Source organism: Protopterus annectens, chromosome 14.part0 (assembly GCF_019279795.1).
Source record: "Protopterus annectens isolate FY-2018-M chromosome 14.part0, PAN1.0, whole genome shotgun sequence".
In the NCBI taxonomy this organism is placed as follows: domain Eukaryota; kingdom Metazoa; phylum Chordata; order Ceratodontiformes; family Protopteridae; genus Protopterus; species Protopterus annectens.
This window is the reverse complement of record NC_056748.1, coordinates 963,574,001-963,592,435: the sequence shown is the minus strand read 5'-3', so window position 1 is coordinate 963,592,435 and position 18,435 is coordinate 963,574,001.

The following is an 18,435-nucleotide window of genomic DNA, read 5'->3' as shown; positions in this document are numbered from 1 at the left end:
AAAAATGGTTTATCCTAAACACTGCAGTGTATACTAGAGAAGTTAGATGTGAAAGTAGGTAACTTAAGTTTTGTCTGTCTCAAAAGTTAAATTTTAGTGGAGAGACACTATTTTTAAAATAGCAAGATATATTGAAAGGGGGTGGTCACTTTTGTATTCTGGTACTATGGAATACAGTAAGATGGCCAATAAATGTAAATAGAAGAAAAGGGAGTGATTTCACAAAATGATAATTTTGTGCTTACTCACACAAGCCAGTAAAAGCAGAGAGGAAATGAGATATATGGTCAAATTAACATAAGGGACAGGCAACTAGAAAGACAGGGGTGTTTAATAACACAACAGTAACTGGCTGGGAGGGTGGGGGAAAAAAATCTGCCTGACTCCCAATAGACAGAGCTATGGTCTCTTTTCAAGTTTTAATATACAGTTAAAAGTAGAATACAAGTAAAACACAAGATAAAGAAAACAAATCACAGTATTCAGAATAGAAAAAGGCAATAAAGTAATACAAAATACAACAAATAAAAAGCAAACTAACCTTTCCCTCACAGCAAAGTGTAGCAGAGTCTGGGTGAGCCTTTATAGTAAATGAACTAAACACGATCACTATAAAATGTGATTTAACTTAAATGGAAAAAAATAATCATTTGTTTACGGTTCACACACAGCAGATATTTATTATTCTTGTAAATTGAAACCAAGATTTGATCAAAATGACAACACTGGAAACCAAGCCCCTAGGAGAAAAATACACACCTTGTTTCACTGTACATGCTTGTTAAAGTAAAAAGATTGAGAACGCAAGACTAGATGATGTATTCTGTTTTCCTTCCACTTCTGAGGTAGACCAATACCTGGTATTAACAAGCATGCAGACAGCAGACCCAAAAATCAGCAATAATGGTGAATTAATGGCCATGCCAAACCAAACCAAAACATAGTTGGCCAGAATACATTACTGATCTGAAGTTGTCAAGTGCAACTTTAACTTTTCATTCCTGAAATGTATTTGTTTTTAGGTGTGTCTCATGCATAGGTTCATAGGTTCATAGGTTGGTACTAGGCTATCAGCCCTAGGGCCTATACAAGCCTAGCCATAACAATTTCTTGGCTATTTCTTCCCACACTATTTACTTCCCTGGACCCCTGTCTAGCAGGGCGACTGACGTGATCCCCGGGGTGAATTTCCTTTCTCCCATCGCATGATTGTCGTTGTGAATGTGAAAAGCAGCATTGTGTATTATATCTGACATTTTGCTTCATTGTTAGCTCTGTAGTATTTATTAATAATCCATTGTATTGCATTATTGTACTGACACCACACGTCAGTATTATTTCCTTCCGTTCTTGAGTAGAAATCACTGAGCTCATAACACTGATGTACGACAGTATCAGAATTAACCATTTCAAAGACGTAAACCTTGCTTGTGATATAAATAGGACTTGGCAGACAAACAGGTATGTATCCTACAGACAACCCCTTCTCTGGAACATTCTGCCCCATTCATGTGAAGCAAAGTTCCTCTCTAACCCAATTCAAGTGTAACTTGGACAACTGGATGGGGATTCTGAAATTCATCCTTGGTTTGGCACCTATGTCTCTAATGGACACAGGCAGCCTGTAAATGTTTCATCTCCCAAGTCATGCTTACACTACCAAGGGTACCAGAACTCGTCAGAGATTTTTGATGTATGGCTAGGCTTAACAGGGCCATAGTGGTCATTACCTAGTACAGATATATGAACCAATGAATTTTCTGATTACTTTGACATCAATGCTTAATTGGTTTCCCCTGACGAAGCTGATACCCAAAGAAAATGTTTGATGATACACTTTTCATTGCAATTTGTTTCTTCGAATTTGCTTTCCTTGAAAACTTAATGATACATTTACTTTGTCCAAGGTTGCTAAATCTCACAGAAAGAGTAGGGGGGGCCTTACCAAAGTTAAAGATACAAGAGTATGAATCTTGGTACTTCAAATTAAGTAAATCCTGCAAGTAAAGCAATGAAGTACAAAACTTGTTACTGTAAGACTTGATAAGACTGTAGTATACTGGAATTAACTGGAAACAACTGAAATGAGACTGGAAGGAATGTCTATTTGTTAATTACCCAAACTTGTGCTGAACAGGTGGCAGTCTCTCCTGTATGGGCCAAGTCTTTTTGTAATTTTTAGAATGAATTTTGCACGTGCTGTAATTTGGTTTATAATGTTAACAACGTCCAAATGCTGTCTCCAATAACAGTGCTGATAAACAATAGGAGTCTGTAGAAATTCTGGAAGGCTGATAAATATATCCAAAATTTCTGCAGGTATATTCTGATTCTACTAAATTACATTAACTGAAACAGTCTTTTCCTCCTGAATAGTATGGATATTTGACATGATTTCAGTACTCAGTCTCGAGTAACGGTACTGCAAATATCTTTTTCATATCAGTCCAAAACTTACCGATTCAACTGACCGTGTCTGAAATATTTGCTAATATGAAAATCCTGTAATTTTTTTTCATGCCTCTTTAGCTTTGGTTTTCAAGCCTTGTCTTGTATATGCCTCTTTATCTAGCATTACACTGCAAGTACACACATCTTTCCCTTGAGGAAGGACCATCCTGTAGCTCTCCCTAAGAACTGGTACTGCTACACATCTCATGCTTAGCCAGCAAGATTATGTTTTCCTTTCTACTGAACTGTCTTTCCCCAACAGTGAATGCATACATGAAAACACAAGTCTGACACTATATTTTCAGGCCTATTATTCTACCTTAAAGTACTATAGTGAACTAAAGTGAAAGCCTTCAATCTAACAATTACTCAAAGTGTTTTTGTAGGACATCAAGCCCCCCTGCATCATCATCATCATCATGTGGATGTCTGCCACCCACCCTTGTTATTTTTATATACTACCTGTAAGATCACTATACCTTGGAGAAGGGGCAATTGTCCGAGATATAACAGTTTTGAACTTAAGATGTATTTTCCAGAGTTTTGGGACTCACTGTATAGTGTCATGAAAACAGAAGGCGAACCCAAGAGCTGTGCACAATTATGCTTTCTACTGCTTCTCTGAGATACAATGATTTGAGAAACATACAGTAATTCTTAAGTAAGAACAGTGCAGTGTGTGTGGGGAGGAGGACTTGCACCCTGCATTAGAAAAAATGCATATATAGTGTAATTTTGCTGGAACTTTTAGCTGATTTTAGGTTAAGTTTTATTTCTCACAGTAATATTGATGATGTGTTTGATTTCACTGTGTTGTATCACACTGGCATAGAAAACTCATGCTTTCCATTTTATCTCTACCACAAGAGACAGGAAGCAGAACTGCATGTCTGTAGTACAGAATATGACATGTCAATGTGACAACGAATATATATATGAGGGTAATGCTACTTAATGCTAGAAGTCTAAACCTCAAAATGCACTCACTCAAGGCACTCCTTAAAATGGAGAACATCGACAACTGTGCAATGACAGAGACTTGGTTCAAGGCTCCAGAGAGCACTCCTGCATTACCAAGCTATAATTCATACCACACCTTTCAACCACCTAACCTGGACTGAAGCACTAAAGGCAGATGTGTGTCCATATCCATTAAGGATATCCACACCTCCAGGCTAGTTGCTCAGCATAATGCATCTGAGATTATCCAAGAGCAACTAACTCTGGGCAAGACCGCAATGCAAATTGTAGCTTGCTACATATCCCCCACCATGCCCCAGGATTCCCACTCCTCATTTCTTGATACACTGGAAAATATTAGGGTACAACCTAACACCCTAATAATAGGCGATTTCAACTACCCCACCATTAACTGGGAAAACTACTCATGTACCAACTCTTGTGCTCAACGTTTTCTGGAATTCATGAATTCCAATGCCTTGGATCAACTTATCCACACCCCCAACAGGGGCAGCAATATCCTAGACCTGGTCATTACCAACATGGGCAACCGGTGTTCCACACCAGAGGTCAATTCCTCATTGGTCAGATCCGACCACAAGCAAATCACCCTAGACATCCACATCCCACCCCCACCCCCCATTAGGGAAACCACTGTAAAAAATTACTCCAAAGCCAACTTCACGCTTCTTAAGACAGAAGTGGCAAACTTTACGACACCCATGCTGACGGAAAATAGAGATACGACTGCTGAGTCCTATACAATTGCACTTTATAAGCACTTACATGAGTGCATGGATCTTGCGATCCCTAACAGAACCAAGATGCTATCCTACAAAAAAAGGAAGCCAATCTGGTGGTCCCCTGCTATAAACAAACTCTACAACAGAAGAAAGAAACTGCTGCAAAAAAAGAGTAAAATCCCATGATTGGAGGAACTCTGTGGTCAGCCTCAGTAAGAAGCTGAGATCCCTCATAAAATCCTCCAAAGCTAGTTACGAAAACAAAATTGTCACTGATTCTAAAGACAACCACTAAGCATTCTATAGCTATGTCAAGAATCTCAGTGGCAACACTCATATCTGCTCTGAGTTACATCACAATGGAACTAAATATACAGAAACAACTGATATTGTCAACATCATGGCAGTGCTAACTTTACCCCTCTCTCATCCCCTAAAGGGCCCATCTCTATACCGGAAGAATGCAAAGTACCTGTAATCACGGCTGCACAGGTAAAAAACACACTCTCCAAAGCCAAGAACACAGCATCCATGGGACCTGACAACATCCCAGGCTGCATTCTACATGAACTACAGAAAGATGTATCATGTTCAATCATAGCCTCCCCTCAGGCTTTGTGCCCACTGAATGGTGCATAGCAATGGTTATCCCACTCCACAAAGGGGGAGCCACCACGGACCTCGGGAACTATCGCCCCATTAGCCTGATGAGCCTGGTCTGCAAGGCTATGGAGCATATCATCATGGAACTTATAAACAATGAGTCTCCTGACCCAGAGACTCCCCAGACTCTGGAATAGATTGCCCATACACGTCAAGCAGAGTGCCTCTTTGGACCTCTTCAAGAGGAACCTTGACAATTGGATGGGAGAAAGGAAATTCACCCCAGGGATCACGTCAGTCGCCCTGCTAGACAGGGGTCCAGGAAAGTAAATAATGTGGGAAGAAATAGCCAGGGAATTGTTATGGCTAGGCTTGTATAGGCCCTAGGGCTGATTGCCTAGTACCAACCTATGAACCTATGAACATTGGTAATCTCCAAACTCTGGACACTACCCAGTTCGGGTTTGTAAAAGGCAGATCATGTCTCCTGAACCTGATAGACTTCTTTGAAGTGGTCACCAAAGCCACAGATGAGGGTAAGGTGGTTCACACAGCCTATCTAGATCTTGCCAAGGCTTTCGACACCATCCCCCACTCTGGAATTATAGACAAACTCACTAAACTAGGTATAAATCCCTGTGTCACAAGATGGGTTGCCAACTGGCTCACTGACAGAATCCACACTGTGAAAGTAGCAGACTCTAAATCCAACTTCAGACCAGTGATAAGTGGAGTACCACAGGGTTCAGTCCTAGGTCCTCTCCTGTTTGGTATCTACTTCTGTGAAGTACAGGCTAACACAGAACGTCTTTGGCTAACAATGTTCACAGATGACTGCAAACTAGGAGCCATAATCAAAACTCCTACTGATGTGGACATCCTACAAAAGGGCCTCACTGAGACAGATGCCTGGTGTGAAAGCCATGGCCTCAAGCTCAATGCCAAAAAGTGCATTGTCATTCCTTTTGGTAAAACTCTGTACCCATGAACTACCACATAGGCGGTAGTCTACTTAACACCAAAAGTGTGATAAGAGACCTTGAGACACAGATGGACAGTAGTTTCTTCTTTGATAATCACATCGCACAGTAGTCAGGAAATCCTTCTACGTGGCACACCTCATCACAAAAGGTTTCTCATCCAGGAAAAAAGAGGTCATTGTTCCACTCTACTTATCACTCATTAGACACATTATAGAGTACAACATCACTTTTGGTATGTACCTCACAAGACATCTACAACAACTGGAAAGGCCACAAAAATACCTCACAAAGAGGATTACCGGCCTCAAACAGATGCCCTACGCAGACCATCTCAAACAACACCAGCTTTACTCTGTCGCATATCGTATAATCAGAGGCGATTTCTGCCTAACATACAAAGCTATGTCAAACCCAGAGATGTTGGACATGCTCCACGTAAAGAAATCCCAATCCCGCCGAGTTACACACTACACACTCTAGGGACCTAAACCTTGTCACCACAATAAACAGAATATGCTGGAGGGATAGATTCCTGTCCCAGAGACTTCCCATACTCTGGAATAAACTACCTATCTATATCAAACAAAGCTCCTCATTAGCACTCTTCAAGAAAAATCTTGATGATTGGGTGGGAGATAGGAAATTCACCCAAGGGATCACTTCTGTGGCTCTGCTTCTCAGGGGCACAGGAAAATAATTTTCTTGGGTGACAAAAGCCAGGGTACCATTTGGCTAGGCTTATATAGGCCCTAGGGCCAATAGCCTAGTACCTACCTATGAACCTATAAACATATGTATGTATATATATATATATATATATATATATATATATATATATATATGTGTGTGTGTGTGTGTGTGTGTGTGTGTGTGTGTGTGTGTGTGTGTGTGTGTGTGTGTGTGTATATATATATATATATATATATATATATATATATATATATATATATATATATATATATATATATATATATATATATATATATATATATATATATATATATATATATATATATATATATATATATATATATATATATTTTTTTTTTTTTAGCAATTCTTTTATTTGTCTATGCTGGGATAAGGGTCCCATTTAGTACCTGATATGTGGTAAGTGCAGCTGTATTCAACATCAGGCCTTTCCCCTCAACTCCAGTGCTGAGAATATACTAAAACACCAGGATTCTTTAAAAGGCTACAGGAAAGCATGGCTCTTGTGTTACATATTTGTTTAATTGTCACTAACCACGTAAGGCCCACTGAACATGATTGTATTTTTAGGAATGATCAGGCCTTATTTATTTGATATTTGTTTACTAGAAAGAGTCTGACTGGTTCAAAAAGTGTCCATTTTCAGCAGAGGCTTGGGGGAAAAGCCCCACAATCACAATCTTTGAAAAATCAAGTACAGGTATTTTAAATCAGAAAGTATCATATTACACTACAAAACATAAGAGTGAAAAAATTTTGTAATGAGAAAAACATAGAACATATGTTTCATAGTGAAGTGCGAAGAAATAAAATAGCATGAGTTGGACAAAAATATGTGAGAAGAACTCAGTAGTCATCTTATTTGTTACATAGTCTAGTATGAGACCTGAGTCAATTCGAATATGATATTTAAAGAGGTATTGGAGATTGCATGATTACAGATAGTGAGGGGAAATTGAGAGATGTCTTGGTATGAGAGATGGTGTTCATATTATGGTTATAGATGGAAGGAAGAAGGATGGAGAGAAGGAGATTAGAAGAGGAATACAAGGTGGAGTGTCTTCAGGTGGCTTGGGTGAGTAGGGAGGAAAAAGAATGGGGTAGAAGAAAGGTCTGCAGAGATGAAGTGGATAAAGTAATTATAGAACAAGCTTGGAGTCAAACAGTATGCAGGCAATTTTCACAGCGCAAACTGTAGCTACTATGCATGATGCTCCTTTTTATGCTGTATAAATTGTCATTATAAACAGTTTTCATGTTAAATTCAGCTAGCAGCTTTCATTTAAATAATGCTGCATATTAGGTATTGAACTGTACATACGTACGTGTCATACTGATAGGTTTTAGAGATATTTTTATAAGCAAAACTTTTCACAGTGCTCAGAACAAATAATTCTTGTAATTCTTGCACAAAAAAGAAAACTAAGTTTTGAGCAATCTGACAAGTTCCTTTACTTTCCTTAAAAAAATATGGTTAACTTTCAAAATGTTAACCATCCCAATGTCGAACACTTCCATAAATTCTGATCTCTGACTACTGCAAAACTCAAACACCAATATTTCGAACCGCATAATTACACCCCATGTTTGACCCTTTGTTAGCACTTGTTTTTAGGTGTGGAGCTGTCAGAAATGTTGCAGTTCAGTTTTATTTCATCAGTCTGACCTTTCGGTGGTATGGATTTCGTGGACATGGTTTGAAGTGCACATGCGACTATGTGCATTCAACATTATGATAGTAAACCAAAAAATATATATGTAAACTGACTACTATACTATCCCCTCTTATTATGATGAAGTGCAGTGAAGACCAGATTAACCACCCATAATGTTGCTTCAAAAGTGACAGATATACATAAGAAAGACAAAAACATATTTAAAATCAATGGCATGCAAACTCTGTCTTCCCCAATCTGCAGAAAAGGTTGCAAAAATATTTATTACTGATGTTTTTCATTAGACTGAACTTCAAAGTACATGAAACATTATTACATAGTTTGACTTTTCTTCTTTATAGTATTATGCTCTGTGCTATTATAACTAGCTATAGAAAATAGGATATCATCCTTTCAGAAAATACTGATCCTTACTTCTTTTTGCATGTCTTGTGTTTACATAGTATAGTTAAACTATAAAAGATCTCCATGCAGTGTTTATGGATTGGGATCATAAAGAACATATGCTCAGCAAACTTCCTTTCTGTGACCAGGTAATTGAAATTAGATAGAAAGTTAGACAGAATATATATCCCATGATCAAAATCCAGCTTTTGAAACCTCCCACACAAAATAAAAGTATGGAACATGCCTTAAAATGCAAAGATAGTGGGGTTTGTTGATAACAAGCATCAGCAATATTGTCAGGCCTCCTACTTTGTTATCAGTCGTATGCTCTGAGCAACTGCTTCCAGATTTATTTATTTATTTATTTATTTTACATTTGTTGATCAGGATTGTCTGACTAAGCTGAAGAGCCCTTTTTCAGCGGAGGCCCGGGGAGAAAAGCTCCAACATATTATGCAATTTTCACTATAAATTAGCATTAAACAGCAATGTTACAGGATTATTACAAGGCATTAATTAGCAATACAATGTTATACAGTGTCAATAATCAGGAGTACAGCATAACTATTTCAAGATGTATAAAAAGAAATATGTCATTAAGATAAATATAGTTTTTGGAGTAAGTGGTTACAAAAACCCAGTTTTATCATAATGTTGTTGCATTAAGGCAAGACAATTACAATAGAATGTTTCTCTGAGGCGATTTGCTTAATAGATTTTAGAAGACAGTAGAAAGAGCAGTCAAGGAAGATTAGAGAGAGCTAGTGAGAAGAGTGAGTTAAGGGCAGAAAGGTGATTATAGTATGGGAAGTAGGGGATGTTTAAGGAGGGAGGCTGCAGTGGCAGGACCAGTGACTTTTAAAGGGCTCTTTGGTGGCTGTCTTAAATTGTTTAGGATGTGTAAGGGTCCTGATTTCTAGTGGGAGCCTATTCCAGGCAATAGTGGGGTGATAGCTGTACATGTTGCATCCAAATTTAGACTTGGGTTTGTAGATTTGTAGTAGGTCTTGGTTAGAGCTTCAGAGAGGTCTGAAGGGAGAATAATGGGAGATGAGAGGGGATAATGCTGGCAGTAGGAAGGCTGGTATAGGATAGAATTAATGATCTAGATCTGAGAGAGAGAGAAGCTGGTGGGGTAATTCAAGCCAGTTTAGGTGTTTTAGAGAGAGACAGTGATGGGATTTGTAGGATTGTTGGGCAGCAAATCTAGCTACCTTGATGTAGGTAGATTCGAGTTTGGTCAGAAGTGCTGAGTTAAGATTTGTGAGAATTTGAGAATTGCACATTAGACTGGGTAGAAGATAGATAAGAGAGAGAGTAATCTTGGCTTCAGAAGTAAGGAATTTCTTGTTACGGTAAAGGAGCCCTAGTTTTGAATGAGTCCTTTTGATATAGTTATTAACATGCAAGTCAAATTTAAGCAGATACTTAGCAGATTTTATCTTAACAGATACTCTGCTAGCAGCAGATGCCCCAGTGGAGGTGGCAGACAGATGCCCTCCGACTCTTGCCTGAACCCCAGAAAAGCTGACAGACGTTCCTAGTTTCCTCCTTTTATTATGCCACTAACTGGATCTTCCCTACCCTCTATAATGTAACTACCTAAGATAACAGCAGGGTACAAAATCCCTGAAAGATTTTACTTTTGCCTACACTAAACATACTATAAAACCTATCTTCCTTGAAGTTATCTTTAGGGAAAAAAAACGAACTTGTTCGCTGTAGGGGCTTTTCTAATAAATATTGATTGATTGTTTTATTACTCAAGCCAAATTATCTTTTACATTTGCATGCCTTACAACATATTGCACCTAGTTTAGTGTCCCTTTCTGTGCATCATTCTTACTGTGCACTTTGAGACTTAAACATTCAATCAGCAATTCATCCTTAACTGTTCTACACTAGTATTAGATAATCTCTTCATGTCATGTAGTGTGAGGAAAGTCCCACCTACCTTAGCCTAGCTGTAAGAAGAATTTCAGTGTTACACTGTTCTCCTTGCAGAAAGTTCTTTATCCTTTCCACTGTTTTAGACAATTTCTTTAAGATGGGATGCTAAATCAATTTTCTGTATTCCAGCAAATGTCTTACTAAGGATATATAAAGTCTGATAATATGATTGCTAGAGTTCTACAAGTCATAAAAAGGAGTGACCATTGTTTACTTTGTTGGAAGGCAGTAAGATCTATCTGTCTGCAAAACCTCATTCCTGTACCCAGTCCTGTTCATAAATTATACTGTTCAATCTGGCAGATGTTAGTACAATCTCAGTAGTATAAAAATCCCATGTTTACCTTGCCAAAACTTATTGTGGCTTTTTTTTTTAATTTGGATCTAGTTTGTTGACATTAACCCAATTCAGAAGTATACTTAAAAAGTTTTATATCTCTGTCTGATATTTTTCATTCATATACAGCTCAGATGAGACTTCTGTTCATTATCAGCTAGTCTAGTAGAGTACCTTGTCTGGGTAACCAGCCTTTCTGGCAGTCATCTGAGGTCTCTGTATATATTATAACTCAACATGGTGATGGTAAGAGTTGTCTGTCTCTGCCATACCCCATTCTGGGTTTGGTGAGTGTCTCTTGTGTATGTCATCACTGACCCAGATGGTGATGGCAGTGTCTTGTCTTTGCCATCACCTTCTGTGTCCCTTAAGTGATGAATGCACTTAGGAACGATATCGCCTCTATCACAATTAAGACTATCTCATCTGTATGCCACCAGCTTTCCTGGTAGAAAATCAGATTCCCTGCATGTCAGTGACTATCACACATCTTGTCTCGATGTAACAGACGAGTCTTTTTGGGTTCTGTTCAAGTAGCGTTCATATGTACAAACACATTATGATTATAACTATTAACTTTAACTTAGGTAGCTTATATACAAATTAACTACATTCATTCTCACATGCTTACTCTCTGCCTACACTTTCAAAATGGCACTAGGTACACCACATGCCCTGTATTTATACGTACACATTCATCACTTGCTATGCTTCTTAAAGACACATACACACTCAGCTCTACATCCTCCCTCTTTTGGAAAATGTGATACAGAAGATATCAATTAACATGCAAGTGGTACAAATAGCTTTTGTCATGCATTATACAAAACTATGTACGTATATACAATTATATCCAATCGCCGGGTATCTCATGCCCGGTCTGGACGTGTGACCAAATTGTGTGATGTAAAACTGGGATTCAGGCTTAGCAACTGGACTCATTTCTTTAGAGTGGTCAACCTTCAGAATGTTGGGAACATTCTTAGGACTGGAATCAGATGGTATGACATATTCTAGAACAGGAACAATGTCTGAGTGCTTCTGAGACTTAGAGTCTATACGCTGTGGTAACAATTCTGGTACAGGAAGGAGATACCTGTGATTCCTCCTGTACTCCACACCCTCAGAAGCTACAAAGTAGGACCTTGACTCAGTACAAACATGTTACCTGTCCAATACGGTCAAAACCCTTAGCTGTATCCTCACTGTCTCTCCTTCTTTTAATGGACAAAGAAATCTGCTCGATTTGTCATAACTGGACTTCTGGATAGAACGCTTCTTGAACTCTGATGGTTCTGTTGTTTTTAGCTTTAGGCCTCAATAAACAGGAACTAATAGGCAATGTTGTTCTGGTTTGCCAGGATAGAAGTCTCTGAGCAGGCGAGCCTAGACTATTGTCACAGGGTATATTTCTGAGATTAAGTAGATTCAAGAAGATATCAGTACTTTCACACTTTGATCTTTCAAGTAATTGCTTTGCAATCTTTCAAGTAATTGCTTTGCACTCTGCGCTGCATGTTCAGCTAGCCTATTTAATGGTGGATATTCAGGACTGCTAGTAACATGTACAAAGTCCCATTCTCTTGCAAATTTCTGAAATAACGGTCTAGTAAATTGAGTACCATTGTCAGAAATAACTATATAGACTACCATGGACTGAGAAATGACATTTCATCTTGATAATAACAGTAGTTGATGTTAGATTAGGTATTAAGTCAATCTCAAACTAGTTTGAATAAGAGTCTACCAATACTAAATAATGCTGATTGTTCCACTCGAATATGTCAGTGGCAACTGTTGACCAAGGTAGTTCAGGAACTTGAAATAGCTAAAGTGGTTTTCTTTGTAAATGTGGTTTAGTACTGTTGCATACTGAACAAGAAGAAAGTACTTCATCAATGTCTTTCATTAGTGAAGGCCAAAATACTATTTTTTTCACCCTTGTTTTGGTAGAGTCAGAACCTGGGTGACCACAATGCAAAATCTGGAGATATTCATGTTGTAAGGAAGCAGGAACAACAATTTTAGGACTTTTGAAAATAATGCCATCTTCCATCAACATCTCATCTCTGTAATGAAAATAGGTTTGCACTTCAGGTGGTAAACTAGATTGCTTTGATGGCCATCCAACATTAATGTAGTGGTTGAGCTTTTGCAAAATTGGATCAGTCTTTGTATGATCTTTCAGCTCATCAAGTGTCATGGTAGAAAAATTGCACACTGCCATTATGTCAAAGTCAAAATTTTCTGTGTCAAGCTGTTCCATTGAATTTTGGGGCTAACTAGATAAGGTATCAGCTAGATAAAGAAGTTTGCCTTTTGTATAGACCATTTTGAAGTTGTACTTTTGCAATTTGAGTATCAATCTTTGTAATCTAGCTGGAGCAGAATGCATAGGCTTCTTTAAAATAGTAACTAGAGGTTGGTGATCAGTTTCAATTGGAATAGTTCGACCATAGATATAATCATGAAACTTTCAACATGCAAATATTATTGCCAAAAGTTCTTTCTCAATTTCAGCATACTATATCTCAGTTTGGGTAAGTAGTCTAGATGCATAGGCTACTAGTCTGCCTTCCTGAAGAACAACTGCACCAAGACTAACTTTTGAAGCATTACAGGAAAGAGTGACTGGTTTATTGACATCATAGTATCTTAATGTAGGTGGGGGTGGCAATTTTTTGCTTAAGGTCTTCAAATGCTTTCTGGTGCTGTTCCAACCAAGGCCATGTGACATTTTTGCATGTTAGCTTTCTTAAAGGTACTATCAACTCACTGAAGTCTGGTATAAACTTGCCTAGATAGTTGACCTTGCCTAGAAAATGCTGTAGATCTTGAATATTATCTGGTGCTGACATCTCAAGAATAGCTGCTTGCTTAGACAGTTCTGGTCTTAAGCCAGTGCTGGTAAATAAATGACCTACATACGTAGCTTCTGGTACACTGAATTTGCACTTTAGAGGATTGAGCTTTTAATTCACTGCACGTGCTCTGTCTAGAACTCTTTTAATGTGCTTGTCATGCTCTGCTTCACCATTGCCTCCAAGCAATAAATCATCTACTATTACTGCACAAGGATAACCTGTCAAAATTTGATCCATTGCAAGCTGGAAGACTTCACTTGCAGAATTTATTCCAATTGGCATCCTTAGGAATCTATATCTGCCAAACAGGGTACCAAAAGTGGTCAGTAATGAGGATTTGTGATCAAGCATCACTTGCCAAAATTAACTTTTTGCATCTAAGACAGGAAAAAACAGTGGAATTCGATATTAGGGCTGTGCCTATTCAACTGTACGCATTGGATGATGTATTCGCTTTAATGCTTTGTTCAAATCTCTTGGGTCAGTACACATTCTGATTTCATCTGAGCCTTTCTTTTGGGCTGCTACCATAGACGACACCCATTCAGTTGGTTCTGTAACTGGACAAGTCACACCTTGCTGCACCATTTTACCCAACTGAGCTTGGACTTAGCTATTGGAACTTTCCTTGCTGGTCTGACTACTGGACTAACCTCTGGGTCTAACTTCATAGAATACACAACTGGAAGTTTGCCTAACTTGTCATTGAAAACATCAGCATATTCTGAGAAAATGACTTCAGAAAAATTGGAACTAGGATATGCGCTTATATGATGAACTTCTTTGGTAAAAGAAAGCAGATTCATTCTCAAAATGTCTCTGAGACCCAATAATGACTGCACAGGTTTTCAAACTACATAAAATACAAGTTGTAATAGTTCCTTGCCAAATAACATGAAAGCACTACTAAGCCTTTGGTTTGAATTTCTTCACCTCTATAAGCAACATGTTTTGCACTACTAGCCACATTGAGTTGCTCATTAATTCTCACCTTAGCAAATATGTCTGCTAATATAACATTACACTTTGAACCAGTGTCTACTTTGAGCTTGGTGGATTTACCATTGATCTGGACCGTACAAAACACTTTGTTCCCTGCCAATAAATTCACTGCATTGACCCTTTCACCAATTACTGATACACCATCTACATAAAAAGTAGACTGATGCAACTCCACTTGATCAGTTTGTTTTTTTTGAGGGACCTCTCTTTATAACTGTGTGAAGTTTACTTGATTTGCAAAACTTTTGAAAATGGTTCCATTTTTTACACTTGTGGTATTGCTGGCCATAGCATTTTTCTCTTTTAGACTCATGATTTACACCACAATTCTGACAGTTAACAATAATGCTAGATTTGGGCTTTGCTGACTCACGCTTGTACTGCACTGAGCATTTTGCCAATTCATCCTTGTGCTGTACAGAGCATGCTCCTTTCTTAGAACTTGTTGGAAAACTATGTGGTTTCCCTGGTGAACCAGTAGGGGCTGTGACTGCCATGTGCTTAGGCCTGCTTCTGTTGCCAAGTGTTGTATGCTATCTACATTTGCTCTGGAGCCTGCTGAAATCATGCTCTTGTCATTTGCAAGCATATTTGTGTGGCTCTCTGCAACTTCATGGATTTGACAAATCGCGATGGCTTTACTTAACATTAAATCATTATCACAAAGCAAAATCTTTCTCACAGCTACACTATTCATACCACACACAAGCCTGTCTTTTATCAACTCATCATTTAAGTAACCAAACCGGCACCATTTAGCCTTGTTTCTCAGGTTAGTAATATAAGCTGCAAAAGTTTCCCCTGGTTTCTGATCTCTTGTGTAAAACAAATACCTCTCTAATATAATATTTTTCAGGGGGTTGCACATTTCCCTGAATCTGTGCTTCAAACTCTCGAGGTCTTCCCTTGATTCAGCCTGTAAAATAATATGACAGTTTTCACATTCTCACTCATATACTGCTGGTACATTCACAAATGAGCACTTTCTTTCAATGGCCTCTGACCCAGCTAAGTTTAGCAAAATGAATGTCCTGATGTGTGCATCTTTGTCAGAATAAGTGGTTATATAAAAATATCTTACTCTTTTTCAAATATTCTCCAATTCTCTGCAATATTCTGATCAAATACAAGTGGTGAGTGCTTTCAAAATCTGTCTGCCATATTAACACATACCAGTAAAGGATGTTTTTACCGATATGCACGAATACACACACATACACATATGCCAAAAATGTATCCCAGTACTCATTACTTTGCTCAATGGCACAATGAGCCTTTGAATGACTGAATTTTCAAAATAGGTTTCTTGGGCACTTTAACACTCCCAAAATTGTCGTACAGCAAAAGTCATTTATTGTCATTTTAAGAAACATTTCAAATAACTGAACGGTGTGAATAAATTGGGCATAAGAGGCTTAGAGTAAGAAACATTTCAAAGTAACTGCACTTTGCAAATAGACACACCCAGCATAAGAAATTATTTGAAATGGCTGTAATTGACTACATTTTATGAAAGAGTTGCACTTTGCACACGATTAAACAGTTTGGAATACACACAGTAATAAGCACACACTATAAGCACTTTGACACACTTTGAAGTACTTCAAATAACTCTAGTTATACCCTTGATGCAATATGAAGTCATAGTTATGCCAAAACACAGCACTTTACCAAAAAACATGCAGTCGCCTTGCTTTATTTACGCTTAATGTGCCTTTTTACCCTTGTTATACTTGTTTTGCTCATTTAATCTCTTTTCATGTCCATTGTACTTTTCTTGTGCTCCTTTTACTCTAAACATGCCTGTTTTGCTTTAAAAACATTTGTTTCGCTTTAGACATACTTCTTTTGCTTTACACATACTTGTTTTGTCAAATATCTTAATCTTAAACATTTCATTTAATTAATAAACCTCTTGTGCCTCTCGCTTCTTTAATAATGTGGTTTGTGCCCTTGTATTTTTTTTGTAATTGTTTTATTTATTTTATAAAGTAAACTGTTTGTGCAAGTTTCCATTACTTTTGGTTATTTTCTGGCTCTCTTTCTTGCTTGTTTCTCTTAGTTTACCTTCACCGTTATCTCTGCACCTCACGGCTCCAAATATTAATCTCTGGAATCCTGGTTCTGACACCATGTTACTTGTCTTGTCTCGATGTAGTAGATGGACCTTCATGGGTTCTGTTCAAGCAGCTTTATTATGTACAATCACATTATGATTATAGCTATTAACTTCAACTTAAGTAACCTATATATAAACTAACTACATTAATTCTCACATTCTTACTCTCTGGCTGCACTTTCAAAATGCACTAGGTACAACATACGCCTGTTATTCATATGTGCACATTCATCACTTGCTATACTTCTTAAAGACATACATACAGTAACCATCCTGATAATGAAGATAGTCTCATGTTTGTGCAATCAGCCATCCTGGCAGTGATAACAATCCCAAGAGTGTATCACCAGCCACCTGTCATCCCTTTCACCAATCACACTATGGATTATTATCCACTATTGTTGTAATAATGGCTACTAGATAATTCAGACCAGATATTTGAGAATCTAACAAACATGGTGGACTGTGCCTACAGCATTATTATAAGCCAGTTTACTTTAATAGTTATACTCTTTAATAAGTTGCTTGCATGCAAATATCCTTGTATGACTATTCTTAAAATAGTCATACAAGGATATTTGCATGCAAGCAACATACTTTATTTGATGCTATTGTAAGTCTAGACTGTATGCAGGAAAACAGTAAACCCAGCATCATTATGTGCCTATTTAAATCCTCACTCCTATTAATATACAGGGAAGTGAGTGTCATGGCACACCTAACCTTTATGTGACACATTACTTTATGACCAGTTGCAAAAGTATTATGGTGGACACTCCAGCTATACTGTTACAGCTGTTGCATTTAAAGTTTGAAAAAAGAACACAGAGGTTTATAGATATGTACCACAAGAACATTTTCAGTCAGTTTTAACTAAATCCTTGGAAGACTGCTGTGGCACAACTCTTCACCCCCCTTATAGTCTGTTTTTATAATCTTAGATACAGATTTTCTTATTAAACAATAAGCAAGCATACATACTTATTAAAGAGTATGGTGGAAAACATGGTTGAGGAAACTTGTTATGGGAAAAGAAAAAAAACTTGACCAATGCTAAGTTAACAGTAAAATATATAAACTAAGGGAATAATGCCATATATCAAAATGCAAAGTACTTGACCCACTTATTTTACATGAGAAAACGTTTTAATAGTCAATTTTTCAAAGCTAGACTCAGGCTTGTTCACATTGCAGGCCCCATTAGAAGCTGTGTTGTTCTGAAATCATTTGGTGAATACTCAGAGAAAGTATAGGCAGACATTTTTTTTGTTTGTTTTTATTTTTTACTTATAATTTTCGTAACCACTGGTACTATTAGTTACAGGAAGTTGTGTCCTTGCTCAAGTTATTGTTTAGATATTAATGCTAGAATGGGAACATATTAACTTTAATCAGTTAAATACATAGCTGCTCTTTGAAATAGTAGGATCCCTTACTAAGTTGACTATTGTCTCCTTTTGCTGGACCAGTAAACTGTGCTGTAAACGCCAGGCATTTAGTCTCAGGAAATGACAGAAAACCTGTTTTACTTGCATCTCTTTATTAATTTCTTTGTTCTTGCTATAAAGTGTTTCTTCTCAGTTATAAATTCATCTATCAATTGTCCCGAGGGTGGGAAGCCTACTACATTTGACTTTGCTTCACTATCC